Below are 15,130 nucleotides of genomic sequence, written 5' to 3'. Positions count from 1 at the left end.
TGCACATCATGTGTCTGAAGGGCTTGCTTGTTTTTCCACTGCTGACTGCATGTGTTCTTTGCCTTCACATTTTGCTGTCCAAAGCCAAATAAAAAGTATAAAGCCAATTAAATGAGAGAACTAGGGGAGATTTTCAAAAGACCCTGCAATTTCAATATGTTAAACTATAGGTCTATGTGCTACAGATAACCAAACGAAATGTTCAGTAATGCTGATATTTATCCTTTTTTTTTTTTTTTTTTTGTTCAGCAATTTTAGTCTTTATCTTGAATTCTTGTTAGCAAACTCAGCAACCTGGGAGCTTTTCACAGCACCTTAAGGCAGACTAAAGTGAAGCTGATGAATAATCAGTGATGGAACAGCTGTTATCCAGAGATAACAGAGGACTTCAGGCTGCAGATGTGCATGAGGTCAAGGGAGACAATGTTGTGCATGAAAAAGTCGTACAATGGAGTTCTGTGTATTTTCTTCAGATTTGAAGAACAAAGAAGCATCGACCTTTTGTCTGCTGCTGTCATCCCCTGCTTCACCATTAAGGTAGTTTTCTTTTCTTCTTTTTTTTTTCCCTAATGGGAGGTATTTTGTAATAGACCCCTGTCAATCATGCCCTGAAAAAGATGAGCCTGTCCACTAGCAAAATCTTTTGTAAAAGTTTAAATATTCCGAGGGTCAAAACACACTGCAGGAAGGTTAACACAGCGCTTTGGATACCTGTGATTTGGATGTATTTGTTTCAAAGTCAGGTTCATTTTAATCACTGAGTGTGCCAAGTTTCAAAGGACAAATGAAAACCAGAAGAAAACAAGACTATACTTTTGGGGTCAGTAAAGATCTTTCCAGCCTCTAACAGTGGTCAGTATTATGTACATGAACAGTAGTGGCAATCTGTGATTCAAGGACTTTCAAGTTGAGGTTGTATCCATGTCTTTGTGTTGAATTGCATTTATGGACTATTCTTATCTACATATCTGTCCTTTTGTGGTTGTTGTTAGTCCATCCAAAGTTTCATAACTGACACATTATAGGAAGACGTACTTCCTGTTTTGACCTCGCCATCACATCATTTCAGGTGACACCAGTTAATATTTGTATTGTGAGAAATGGTGAATAACTCTTCCCTTGTTGCCTCTCAAATCTGTCACTATGATACATGTCACTGTTGTTGCTCAGTTAGAATCTTTGACTGCTTAATGTCTCCTTCCTCAAAAATCATCTCCTGCTTTTAAGCCTCTCTGTGCAGTATTTCTCCCAGCTTCCAGGGTGGCCAAGGGAGGATGCATGGAGCATTGTGCTGTGCCCTCGTCCTCCAGCACATGCTGAGCTCACCTTCGCCACAGGCAGGTCCCTGGCATCTGCAGGGGAGCAGCAGCTCCTCCTGGCCCCTGGTACAGGAATGCTCAAACCTCTGAAACACAGCCATGCCAGGTGAAGGCAGGCGGGGAGGAGCACTGCAGAATGGTGTGCCATGGGGGCAGCTTGCCAGGGAAGTCAGCGTGCCTCACCTGAGGCTGAGCATAAACCACCCTCTTCCCCTGGCAGGAGCACCGCAGTGAGAGGACAGGAACCCGGAAGGATTGCTCTGTGCCAGCTGCATGCCCAGGAGCAGAGCATGCTGCCACCTGCAATCACCCCAGCCCAAACTTTTCCCCCAGCACTGGCCCCAGCCAGCAGCCTGCCCAGGGTGTTTGGCTGCAGGTCCCTGTCCCACATGCCCATCACCCTCCCATGGGGCCCTTATTCACTCCTCACCTGAGAGCCTGGATGAACTAACCACGTTCTAACTGCTGGGATTTTCTTATTTTAAGGAAGGTGAGTGTTCACAGATCTCCCGTCTCCCCAGCCAGACTCATCCTCTGTGATGCATCCCTCGTGTTCGGTACAGAGAGTGAGTTGGGCTTAGTTGAGAAATGCGAGTGAGAGCAGACAACAGCTATGTTCCCAGCCCAGCCTGTTATTCTTTATGGTTCCCATCCCCAATAGAGGACAATGGCTTCTGTTGCTCTTAGTCCATGGGAAGCTGGTGTTTGACAGTAGTCTCCCAACACTTCTGTTTTGTTTTTCTGTTTCTGTTGTTACTTTACTGTTGAAGTTAAGACTCCAGTTCTTTCTTGTTGGGTTGGCTCTGGGGATTTTTTGTTGGGGTTTTTCTGTTGTTTAATTGCTTTTTCCCCTCCTCCACACTTCATTCTTTTGGCATAAGGCTGCCACTCACCAGCTGTTCACAATTCCTTCACCCCTTCTGGTTTTCAGTATCACACTACCATGACATAGACTTAAAGGACATTTTCTTCCTCACAGGAGGCTTCCCATGCCTACTGAATAAATGTAATAAAAATACTTTTCTCTCTTTCCTACCTTGGAGGAAAGTAACTAAATTTGTACTCCTCATGTAATTCAGATTGGACAATCTGTCATCCTCAAATTGCCTGAGTTTGATTTCCTGGCTGGTTTTAGATTCTAGAGTGACTGATCTTCCTTTCTCCTTGATAGAGCAAGCTCATCCACCAAGTAAGTACTCTATAATTACTTTTCAACTAGAAGTCCAGTCATTAACTAAAAATCTGGACTCCTCTCCCCTGCCCATTCCATTTTGTTTTGTGTAATTGGATTTTTTTTTTCCTAGGCTGAAACTTGACCAAAAATCAGTGCATTCCCACATATCAGCAGCTGGTACCCAAAAGAGGCAAACTGGAATGACGTTGTGAAGCAATCGGTTACAGCAAAGTCATCTGCTTGAAAGGAGGGAGAATAGCTCTTGCTGGGCAAAGTGCAGAGCATGGCAACTCTCACTGTTGCTAATGGGAGAAGAGGCTCCCGAGCTCCTTTCAGGAATGTACTGTTTTAATTTCTAATAGAGTTATTTGTTCACTTGTTAAAGAACTCATCTCTTAGGGTGGAGGCTCTCAGAGACAATAACAGTGGCCACATGCAGCCACCAGGGAATTCATTGCAGCCACAGGACAAAAATTTGCTCTGATTGTTCAGTTCTATTTTGACTTAAACTGTCAAAACTTTGGCCACCATTAATTTACTTTGATGGCACGTGTCACAGCTGCTCGCCCGAGAGCCACTGTTTAGCCCTGTCTCCCTTTTAGGCACTGGGAGCAGGAGTTCCCAAGCTGCAGTGTAATGCACCAAGTCAAGTAGTCTGCAAAGCCCTGCTAACATTGCACACTGGTATTGTCTCTGTGATATTTCAAAGTGCTTTGAGGTGCAACAGTCTGCAGGAAACACCAGGTTACTCTGTGGCTCCAGAGGAAATGGACCATCAAACTGACAGGTCAGGTTTGCTCTCAGAACACATCTCTGCCGGTCTCCACTCCCAGGTGACCAGTGCCTTCTGCTGGTCTGTCCCTGGCTTGCATCCTTCAGATCCATCCTTTGCCTGGGGAGTAACCTCACAGGCACCAAGGCAACCCCAAAACCTGTTTATCTAAGTAACTGGCCATCTCAGACAAAAAAAAAGACTCCTCCAAAGGCTCCTAATCCAAGAGCCTCTCACAGCCAAACTGACTCAAAACAAATCCCCTCCAGAAAAGTTCCTATTGATGAGATGGCTCTTCTTTCATTGCTGGTAGACAAGGACAAAATTAAACACATCAAACATGCTTAGTTTCCAAAGGCAAAGTTGCAAAATGTCACACAAAAGATGTACATTTATCCATTACTTTTACTACTTACCTTCATATCTTTTCTTTTGGTCCTTATCCACTTTCCGGAGGAGCCCTTGTACAAGGAGAATAAAGAGCAGATTTCTATGGTAGAAAGTAAAGGATGAAGTCTCCCCCGTTTTATTGCACAATACTGTTTCCTTACGGTGAATCCTTTTATAAGGACACTGTTCCTCACAGGAAACAGTTTTCTCTCCTGTAAATGATCAGCTTTACATTATTTTTTAAAATTTATTTGCAACATGACATCAAACCCCTTGTTTAAACACCCATCCCTCCTTCCAGCTTTATTTGCTTGTATGGCTTAGGATAGTACCTGCATGTGGTTCAAGACTTGCAAAAAAAATAACCAAAAAGAGCAAAAGAAAGAAACTCAAGTGCTTTGGCTTTAAGGAAAAACTTTGACTACGGACAATTATTAGTAATATCCTAACCATGAGATAAGAAGGTATTGGTTTGCTATTGATGGTCCATATAAGAACTGCTTGCAAAACGTAAATAAGGGAGCCCTGAAATTCCTGAGGCATGAGCAAGCAGTCAGTTAGAAGTACTCTTTGCAAAACACTGCAGCCCAGGCCAAGCAGAGGCACCCAGGAAGGGCTCCAGGTGAGCTGAGTAACTGCTGACCAAGGAAGGCCAACAATGCTGGTAGGCCAACAGCAGCAGTGGGAAGCAAAATCTGCTCCTGGGTTTGAGTTTCTTCCCAGGGGGAAGCTGGGCTAAACGCTGTTTAGCCCTGCAGAAGAGATAACAATCTGGGACCAGTGAAGCTTGGATAAGGAGATGTCAAAGGTTGGCATGTGAGTTACTTTGGTTTAGGAAGAGAGTTTGATCTTTCTGGCCTCATGAGTCCTTCAGTATTCAGAGAGGTAGTCCAGGTATGCATGTGTGATCTGTATAGGACATGTGCAGGGGGATGGATATGTTCTCCATGCACAGACCTGTGGTATGTGCAGGCTGTGTCTGTTGCTACTTGAACCTCTGTCTTCTCCACGAGTGCTGGGGAGTATCCAGGGGTGGCTGTAGTGAAGATACCCGGGTCTGCAGCATCGGCAGTGACTGATGGAGGTTCCTGTCCTGTCTATAAGCAATGAAATACTCATGGACCACTCAATGGATAAAGACCTGGCTGGATGGCCACATGCAAAGAGTTGTGGTCAATGGCTCAGTGTCCAGCTGGAGACCAGTAACGAGTGGTGTCCCTCAGGGATCGGTGTTGGGACCGGTCTTGTTTAACATCTTTGTCGCTGACATGGACAGTGGGATTGAGTGCACCCTCAGCAAGTTTGCCAATGACACCAAGTTGTGTGGTTCGGTTGATACGCTGGGGGGAAGGAATGCCATCCAGAGGGACCTTGACACGCTTGTGAGGTGGGCTGATGCCAACCTCATGAAGTTTAACCATGCCAAGTGTAAGGTCCTACACCTGGGTCGGAGCAATCCCAGGCACAGCTACAGGTTAGGCAGAGAAGAGATTCAGAGCAGCCCTGCAGAGAAGGACTTGGGGGTGTTGGTTGATGAGAAAATGAACATGAGCCGGCTTCAGTGTGTGCTCGCAGCCCAGAAAGCCAACCGTATCCTGGGCTGCATCAAAAGGAGCGTGACCAGCAGGTCCAAGGAGGTGATCCTGCCCCTCTACTCTGCTCTTGTGAGACCTCACCTGGAGTCTTGTGTGCAGTTCTGGTGTCCTCAACATGAAAAGGACATGGAACTGTTGGAACAAGTCCAGAGGAAGGCCACAAGGATGATCAGGGGACTGGAGCACCTCCCGTATGAAGAGAGGCTGAGAAAGTTGGGGCTGTTGAGCCTGGAGAAGAGAAGGCTGAGTGGAGACCTCATAGCAGCCTTCCAGTATCTGAAGGGGGCCTATAAGAATAACAGAGAAGGACTCTTCATTAGGGACTGTAGTGATAGGATAAGGGGTAACGTGTTAAAACCTAAACAGGGGAAGTTTAGATTGGATATAAGGAGGACGTTCTTTACTGTGAGGGTGCTGAGGCACTGGAATGGGTTGCCCAGGGAGGTTGTGAATGCTCCATCCCTGGCGGTGTTCAAGGCCAGGTTGGACAGAGCCTTGGGTGACATGGTTTAGTGTGAGGTGTCCCTGCCCATGGCAGGGGGTTTGTAACTAGATGATCTTAAGGTCCTTTCCAACCCTAACTATTCTATGATTCTATGGTCCACCTGAATAAAGCCTGTCTGCCTTAAGTCAAAAGCTCTTCCCATTCACATTCCTCCCCCAACCCAAGCATCATGTAATAAAATGAAGCTGTCTCAAAATAACTGTGTGTTGTTCCATAAACTGCCTCCTAAGGCCCCATGTCTTCTATGGTAAGTCACTTGCAATGCTGAGACATATATCTATTTTCCAGGATGTTGTGGGCTAGCATTTGACTGGTGGGATATCCTTGGGTATGGAGCTGCCAGGTCAGAGTGTGAATCTTCAACTAGGCCAGTTCACCTTTACCCAGAACAGCTCCTGCATTGAAGGCAGGTAAAATACTGTGAGTATGTGAATAAAACCCAAACCTAGAGTTTTTTTTTCCCTAGTAAAATTTAGGTTTGAAAATGCACCAGCAGCGGCATAAGGGCACAGAGCACCAGCGCATGAACGCAATGCAGGGAAATGTGAAATGATTCAGAAGATGAAAGTCTTTTCTTTCAGAAAGATGAAGTTTCCTGATATATTAAATGGAAATCTGATTTTATTTAATCTGTTTCATCACAAATTCACTTTTTTGCACCTCTTTGTAGCATGTATATGACATGCTGATTAGAAGAACAGCTGTGCTGGAGAAACCAAGCAGCAAAGTAACGGTGCCCACTGTCTAACGCCAAGCAGAAGGGAGAGGCATGGCAACTTGTTGCTGAGGCTATCCTAAATCCTTCACCCCCCAGAAGTGCTGGGGCTGTGGGCAGCTCTGGGCTACCACCAGGTGAGGAGGGCATCAGGGTGTGTTTGCCTTCATAAGCGCAAGGTCTGCAGTGACTCTACCCTTCCATGAAAGGAAGGGAGCTGGGGGGTGCAGCCTCAGTGCTTGTGAATCCATAGCTGTGCACCATCTATTTCATTCTCCTGTGGCCGTTCTGATACGACCAGCTTTGTTTCCAAGTACTGCTGTGGATATTTGTCATCAACTTCTTCGTTGCAGCGTTGTGCTGTCCTCCCCTCCCATCCTCCACCTTCCCCCTGCTCCATTGCACTCAACAACACAGTCTGGATTTTCCGTATCTACTTTTTCTTTCCTTTCTTTCCCCCCTTCTTTTGTCTTCTGGTAACAGCGTTTGGCATTTCCCGGACAGCCCATACTCCATAAGGCCTCAGTGTCTGAATACGAGGACGGCTTGAACGTTGCCTGCTGAGACTGAAGAAGAACTTGAGTTAAAATAATCCTCTCTTTTGTTCCGCTTGGGTTGCTTTTTGTTTGCCTGACAGATGTTCGGCCCCTGTGCGTGTGCACGGAGCGGCTCCTCCGCCGGGCCCTCTGATCCGCCAGCTTATTGATTTCTGCCTATCTGTGCGGCTTGTCTCCAGCCCTTACAGATGCGAGGGCTGCAGCCCGGGCCGCAGCCCCTCTCCTTTGCACACAAATAGGGCAATCCTCTATTGTGAGGGGCGAGAGCCGGCCCCGCTCCCTCTTGAGCCATTGTGACAAATTCAGGCGGGTTTTGGGGGGCAGAGGGGAGATGCGTGTCAAGCACCGAGCTGTGCTTTGACATGTCATGACACACTATCGCACAGGTGCCCAATGCAATGGGAAGGAAGAGGCTGTGGGCAGAAAGGCCTTGGAGTCATGCACCGTGCCTGTGTGTTATTTTAAGTTCATATTTCAGTGGCTTGACTGATGGATGTAGGGATCAAAGCTGTTGACAGGGAAAGCCTTGCAACCTATAGCACTTGCTATTGCCCTGCTTCTTCTCCATGGCTCCGCTGCTCTGAGTTTCACTGACTGGCTTAACCACACCGTCGCCATATCTGAGATTTTCATCTTGCAGTTAACAGCCTTGTAAGACACTTGTAATGCTTTTCTTCCACCTTGAGCTTTTAGTTTTGGCTTGACTTTCTGCCTCCTGAGTAGTGGCACAAAGACTCCGACAGCAGGAAGATGTCAGGGTGCTCTGTGAGGAGGGCACGCTGCAGACCTGCATCCACATTTTGGGATACAGTTGTAGGGTCACTTTGCTGTTGACAGCAGTTTGGCTTTTGTTTAACCCCTGACATATGTCTGCAGAGGTCTGACCCACCACTGGCACTAGTTCTTTAGATGGAATGTGGAAAATGAGGCAGTTGTTTGGCCACACTCAGCTGTCTCCTCTGCATGCCCCTAGAAAGCAGTCGTCATGGGCACTGCCCACAAAAGTCCCTGTGATAGCAGCTCTTCACTGGTGTCACTAACACACATGGAGCAGATGCACTCTCAAGGTGTACCCTTAGAGGGGCTATAGAGGGGCAGCTGCAGGGTGCATGTGTCCCACGCTGCCAACCCACTACACACCTTGCACCTACAGTGAGCTCGCTGTCTGCAGACCAGCTTTTCTGCTCTGTGCCGTGCTGCCCTGCCTTATCTCCTGTCTCCCTCCTTATCTCCTCTCTCCCTAAAGCGTATCTTGTATTGCTGTGCATGTCAGAGCCTCCAGAGCTTTGACTGCTCTGTGGGAAGGAATGGGACATCCTTTGATTTCACTGATGCTCTTAGGCACTAGGTTGTCATTTAATACCACAGTAGTTGGGCACCAGTTTATTGAAAACTGGCTATATCTCCGTGTTAATGACCTGTTGCTTGGCAAGGTATTCTACCCCGCAGAAACAAATGAGGACACAGTTTGCAGTGCTACAGAGTTCATCTGTTCTTCTCCTGAAATGTTGCTCTTTGTTTGCAAGGGTTAGGGTAGCTTGGTTTGGACTTGTTAAGGCAAAATTCCCGCTGACATGTTGTAGTCTGTTGGATCTTCCTGAGAGGCTGCCGGAGCTGGCAGCGATGCTTCACGTGGTGTCAAAGTGATTTATGCTAACATGGAAAGCAGGCAGGGAGTTTGCAGCCTGTGGTGGCCTGCATTGCACCTCCAGCTATGTTAGTTACTGGATCTGAGGCTGAAACCACAGTATGGTGCCTCCCAGTGCTCAGTGGAAGCTTCCCACTGACAACTTACTGGGACAGGGCTCAGTCAGTGTCGATGGCAAAGGAGGTGTCTCTGTGTCATACTTTGAATAATGACTAGCAGTAGTCTAGGAAGAGAACTTTGGACAGCATCTGTAGGGTAGAGCAGATGTTCCACACAGCTGCTTGAGCCCCCACTGCCTGTATCTATCTCAGTGTATTACAGCAGCACCATAGGGGTGTCCTTCACTCTCGTGGGTAAGGTGAACAGATGCTCCTCTCAGCATCCGCTTAAGTCTTTCCTTCTCTGATGTGCATGGCATGCAGCTCAAGCAGGGGGTGTGTATGAGTCTTTAATTTGGGGAAAATAACACTGACAAGCCACAGTAGTATCAGTAGCCAGCAACTTTCATTTACTCTCTTTGTTAGTCTTGGATCTTCCTTGACACATATGTAAAAATAAGGAAAAGGGAATCATTTGGAAAGGAGAGGAGTTTTGTAAAAGGCTCTCTGGTTTGACAAGTGGGGCCTTGCCAAGCCTGCTGGACCTTCTATTTGGCCTCTCTTTTGGAGGAGAGGACTGTAACTGCACACTCTGCATCGGCAACTTTGTCCTTTATTAGCTGGCTTCTGGCTTAGTGGCTCTGTGGCATTTAAGGTGTTGGGCTCAACCTGCTAAATACAAGTGGTCTGGGGCTAAGCACTCACAGAGCTTGCCTGTAGCAAGTTGTGGGGTTGGCCAGTCTCCTAGTTCATACCAGGAAGTACAGCAGGTATGTATGAATAATTCCTGACTGGAGGACGAAGAGGAGTGAAAATTCCAAAATCCAGGTTCATTGATCCTCTGAAGTCAGAGGTTGAGATGATAAAAACTTCTTCTGGCTTTCGGGTAGGAAATGCCTTGTGGGTATGGGAGGATCAGTGAATACAGCCCTGTGAATCAGTCAGTACCTATAGGACAGGGTAGCGCACCGCCTGGAACAAGTGATTTTGTGCTCACATGGTTTTGCGAAGGCCACATTCTAATTCTCTGTAGGCACTGTTAGACCAATATCGTGGGAGTTATGGAAGCGGTTATATTTCAGGGATGGTACCTGAAACATAAGCTGTGCCCATGCTGAGTTATAGAAAGGGAAAACCAGTATTTGGACTACTTCCTTTGACTTGTTTCTGCCTTTACTCTTGCAGCCCTTCCCTTGCTCTGCACAGCCTGTGGGTGATGTTGTTGTTTTCAGGGCTGTGTGCGAGCTATTCTGTGACTTTTCTTTTAAAGCAGTTCTTTGAAATGCTGCTGCTTGTGTAATGGGGTTTGAGCACGGTTGCGTCACTGTTGTGATGGTCTGTCAAGCCATCTAATTGGTTGTCTCATTAAAGCTTACAATCAGAGCTTACAAGGCAGCAATCCTGTAGTCCAACACTGTAGCTAGAGCCACACTGGCTGACCAAGCGCCTGCACGCGGGGTGGGATGTGAGTACAGAGGGAAGCTGCATCTCTTGTGAACTAATTCTACAGCTTCTAGGGTGAAGCTTGAATGTATGAGACCACCTCTGCCTTTACCTTCTCTGTAATGAGATGAACTGGAGCAATGCAGTTAAAATAAGCTTTAGTTTTAGTCACCAGTTCAGACTCAAGACTACTTCTGGGATCTCCAACTGGACACTCAAGTTGTCCAGTTCAAGATCCACTAGTCTCTATAGGTAGCTTGGCCTCGATGTTCTTTTTGTTACCAAGAGTGTGAGGAGGAAATGGTGCAAGAAAAGGGCAGATTTGTGAGGTCTCTAATAGAAACTAAATTCTTGGAGTAGCTCCAAAATGCTTTAAATGGAAAGAGTTTATGAAAAAACCCTCTACCTGTGCAAGTGAAAATGTTAAATGTTAAATCCCTGCAAGTGCATTCTCCTATCAGAAGTCAACTTTTTATTTTGTTTTAATCTGAACAAACAAGGCAAAAGGACCTCACTTATTTCAGGAGTCTGATTCACTCTCCTCTTTTCACTGTAACTGCAATGGTAACTTCTAGCACCGTAGTTAAATTTATCTGGGAGGACGAATTGGAGCTCTGAGCTCCAGGCTTGTGCACAGAGTAAAAATGAGCGCAGCTTTCTGTCAACACCAGGTTTAAACTCAACACAGGGTTTAATCTAAACCGCCAGAAACCTCTCAAATGTTTCTGAGGCATTTTATGGGTTAAATAAGGCATGTGAATGCCAGTATATATATGCTGCTTTAGCCACTGTGACTCCCCAGATGCTCAGAGAAGTGCATCTTGGTGCTTTACTGAGTTTGATGGAGAGCATCCCTTTGACAGAGAAGCATCTTAAGAGAGAAGGGCATTGCAGTCCCTGATTTTAAAGGCTTTAGAGCCAAACAAAATACATTTGATGGTTTGTATGCAATAACCTTCACTGAATCAAGAGCCACCTGTCTATTCAAGGCTGTGAGCTCCACAGCTCTGCACTGAGGGCCTGGAGAAAAAAGATGGGAAACGGGGGCTTTGCAGACCTGTGGAAATGCTTTCAGCTCTGATCAAGTACGTGCTCTGGGTGAAACAGGACAGGAGACACTGGGCACCCAGGTGACATCTTCAGAGATTTAAGGAATGCAGATAAACTCTGTTATACACCAGTCTAATGATCGTGTAGCCCAATCTGAGCCACATCACACTGGTCTTCATGTAAGTTTGTGTGACTCCTGTCCACCAGGATCACTTAACATGCCTTACAGTGTGGAAAGCAAGGTTTTCCTTCTCCTATCCTCGTGTTGGAATTGTATGAGACAAATTTGAGTGTCACCATTGAAATGTTCTTGTTTGGTTGGGTTTTTTAAAGAGCAGCTTAATGTGAAAGCCCCACTAAGTACCAGCTGAAAACACTTCACATCACCCTTTAAAGTGTTTTTACTTCAGATTTTGTGGGTTTGCTCAGGGTGAGCACTTCTCTTGACTTTTGTGAGAAGCCATAAAACCCCAGACTTTGTGGTTTATTGAACATCAGAGAATGGAAACACACTGCATGGCTCTTCCAAAGACAAATTATCTCTCGTTTTTAAAAATCCCATCTAATTGTCATTAATCAACCCATCCCCTGTGCTAATAAGATGGAGGCAGAGAATGGAATGCCATTCCGGCTCAGGCAGCTGTTGTGCATGTCAACCGGTTTCAAAATACTTGGCCAAAGTTGTAAATGCAGTTCTAATGAGATCGACTTGTCTGCAACTAGCAAACAAATACCAGCCTCACCAAAATGTTTGTTTGCCATGGGACTTAATGGAGATTGTGTTAACCATTCTGCATTCAAGGGTATATGTCAAGAAAAGTTCCGATCAAGCATAAGGCAGCGACACTGGAATGCAGTTTTCTCCAAAGAGGTTGCTTATATAAAACCTGGGAAAAAGACACCCCCTTCTCTTCTTTTCCTTTTTCTCCCTCCATCAGGCCTTTTAACTTTTTGGCATCTCAGTGCATGAGGTTCTTTGCAAGGGCTGCATAAGCAAGTTACAAATAGCAGTACGTTTTCTACTGGAACACTGGGCTACTGTTAGAAGACAGACTCCTGAGGCACTCTACAGTACCTCTCACCTCCTAGGTCCCCTCAGCTGGGTACAGCTCCATCAGTAGCCCAGTTGGCTGTAGAGAAGGGAACAGCATTCAGCTGAGTCACCCAGGGTGTCCAGTAGGAGAACACAGTATTGGAAGATCAATAAACAGCTTGATCATCCACCAGGCCTGATTGCCAAGCTAGTTACAGCTGGTTTTCAACTAAGCCTGGTTATACAGAGCATTGGTCCAGAGGGGCTGTGATCCTGTTCAACTAAGCCACTTCAGTGGGCCAGGCACTGCAGATGTCACATATCTACACTTGGGTGGGCACCCAGGTAAACCAGCACATCAGTGTCTTCTCGTAGAACCACCAAGGAGATCACCGAACTAGTGTCTCAATTTCAGAGAAGTCAGGTCTCAGGTAAACCTAAAGCATTTTACTCCAGCCATGAAATATCTATAACACTGCAGTACAACTTGCAATCTTCCACTTCTTGTCCCTCTTCCTCAGTAAAAATGGCAACACTGCTTTTTAACTTTCCTTTTAAGCTTCTTTGATATAAAATGCAGAGGACTGGTTGAATTTCTGGTACTACTCTCTTACTAGTACCCCTTTATTGTGTGTCTTGTGCCAAAGAATATTAATTATCATAAACTACAGTGAAGTCCATCCCTACCCCCACTTGAGCCTACTAAAATGAACAGTGAAGTTGAACTTTGCCAGCAACTATTAGGAAAAGGGCCAAGAACAGCCTAACAGGAAAGATACTGAAGATTTTTGTTTGTTTTTCTGCTAAACCATGTTTTTGTAATTATGAATACTTTGTTGAAATTGCTTACAAAAGGAAGTGCACATAAAATGGTCCATACAATTAAACTAACTACATATTACAGTTGAAAGTATGTAAAGCTGGTCTCACTGTTGCACTCACACAGGCAAAACCTCTTCTTCAAAACTAATTTGGCTTGAGAAGGCAGATCTGGAGACAAATTGTAGTTAGCTTCAGGCCCATGTGCCATATTGTCTGGGTTATGACTGCCCCAAATGGCCTAAAAACAAAGGACGTTCACACTGAACAAAAGCAATAGCTGAAAGAAAGAGGAATTCGAAAACTGTCATTTCCAAATCCCTTCTACTCAAAAGCTGGTTCAACTCTGATCAAGAACCCTGACCAATGCAGCAATTACTTTATGCTCCTAAAACTATCTTCTAGTAGGCTGGGGAGAAACAGGACTACTTTATTTTGCTCAGAATCACATGAACACTGCTTTAATCATCCCCCACTTGCTCCTGCTGCCTCTCCCCAAGCATAGGTTTGTAAAATCCTGAATTACTAAACTGAGCTCACTTGCCAGGGCAGCTTTCTCTTGCTTTGCAGGATAAATGATTCTGGGGTATCAAGGACATTTTTCCAGTGTGGGAAAATACAACTTTGTCCTCTAAGTAAATAAATAATGTAAAAGAATAAGTTGCAGCAGGGCCATTTCAAACTGCTGTACTTCAAATAGTGTTTTATGATTTCCATTTAAATGGTTTTCTCTTGGAAATGGCAATTAAATAGAAGCAAACTGCTCCTGACTCCCATCACACTGAGGCATATGTAGTATTACATGCATAACTCACTGTGAAAGGAAAACGTCATCCTAGAGTGAGCAGCCTCAGTATTTGGATTATAAAGCAACCATTTTCTGATTCAGAGTTAATAAAGTTTTGGGGTTAACTGAAGGAAAATTAAACTTGTCCTTAACTGATATAGCTAACTAAACTTTTAGAAGCACATATGCAATATTTATGTCCTATCAAGCACTTTCACTTTCCATAGTAACAAGCCCTCTCTCTTGTACACAAAATGGATTTGATGCATAAACAATAGGGCTGAAAACATTCAAAATCAAACCTAGATCTACTTCAATACAAACCTAGTTTTTAAGACTGATTCTGACCTTGTACAGTCCCTTATATAAGCAACAGTGTGCTGCCATTTGGCTGAGATCAAAATAAAGCCTCCCGTCCCCTCAATAAACAGTACTGCAAAGCACATTATAGTGGGAAACTGGTAAAGTATGTATGACTGGTTTTACCCACACAGTGTGTAATTGCATTGAAGCCTGTAACAGCAACTAACTAGTGCCATCTTAAGGTGGCCCTTACTATTGCTGCAGATGAAGCTGAGCTAGCTGATGCTGCTACTGCACACACTCCTCATTACCCACCCTGTCACTTGCAAGTTCTTGAATGAGATGGTTAGAAGTGCTCGCTCCAAGGTTACTCAAGTCCTGCAGCACAGTTCTCCCTTGAAAACACACATCATTAATATTAAGAAAAGGTACTGCAAGATACACATTTTCTCCCTTCTTCCTCTCTTACATGAAATTGTATTAGACATCTGATCCCCGGCCAAGTAGATCTGCCAAACCCAGATCTCTGCTTCTAGTGATGCTGCCTAAGTGGTATTGTTGCATTTGTTCTGCCTAGCTGTACCTCTACAGCATACCTGCCTAGACAGTTCTGTAACTAGATAACACTCAAAGTGATTCATAAACTATTAATTTATATTGTAGCCATGGTGTGAGACAACTACTGGCCTGATTTATACATAGGAAGTATAGGTACAGCACTGAGTTACAGTCAGGGCATTCCTACCTTCCAGCCCTTGGCGATGACAGTCACGAAGTAACTTGGTGGATTTAAAAAACCCCTCCTTCTTATGCCTTTTATTGTAAGACACATTTGACATTTGTAATTTAAAAATGTGTTCTAATACTATTGAACAAGCCCTAACTTCTAGCCGAGCAACCCCTGAACATTTTGGTACTCACA

Source organism: Pezoporus occidentalis, unplaced genomic scaffold (assembly GCF_034315485.1).
Source record: "Pezoporus occidentalis ecotype Australia unplaced genomic scaffold, CSIRO_AGI_Poc_V1 ctg7, whole genome shotgun sequence".
NCBI classification, from domain to species: domain Eukaryota; kingdom Metazoa; phylum Chordata; class Aves; order Psittaciformes; family Psittacidae; genus Pezoporus; species Pezoporus occidentalis.
This window is presented reverse-complemented; position numbering follows the sequence as displayed.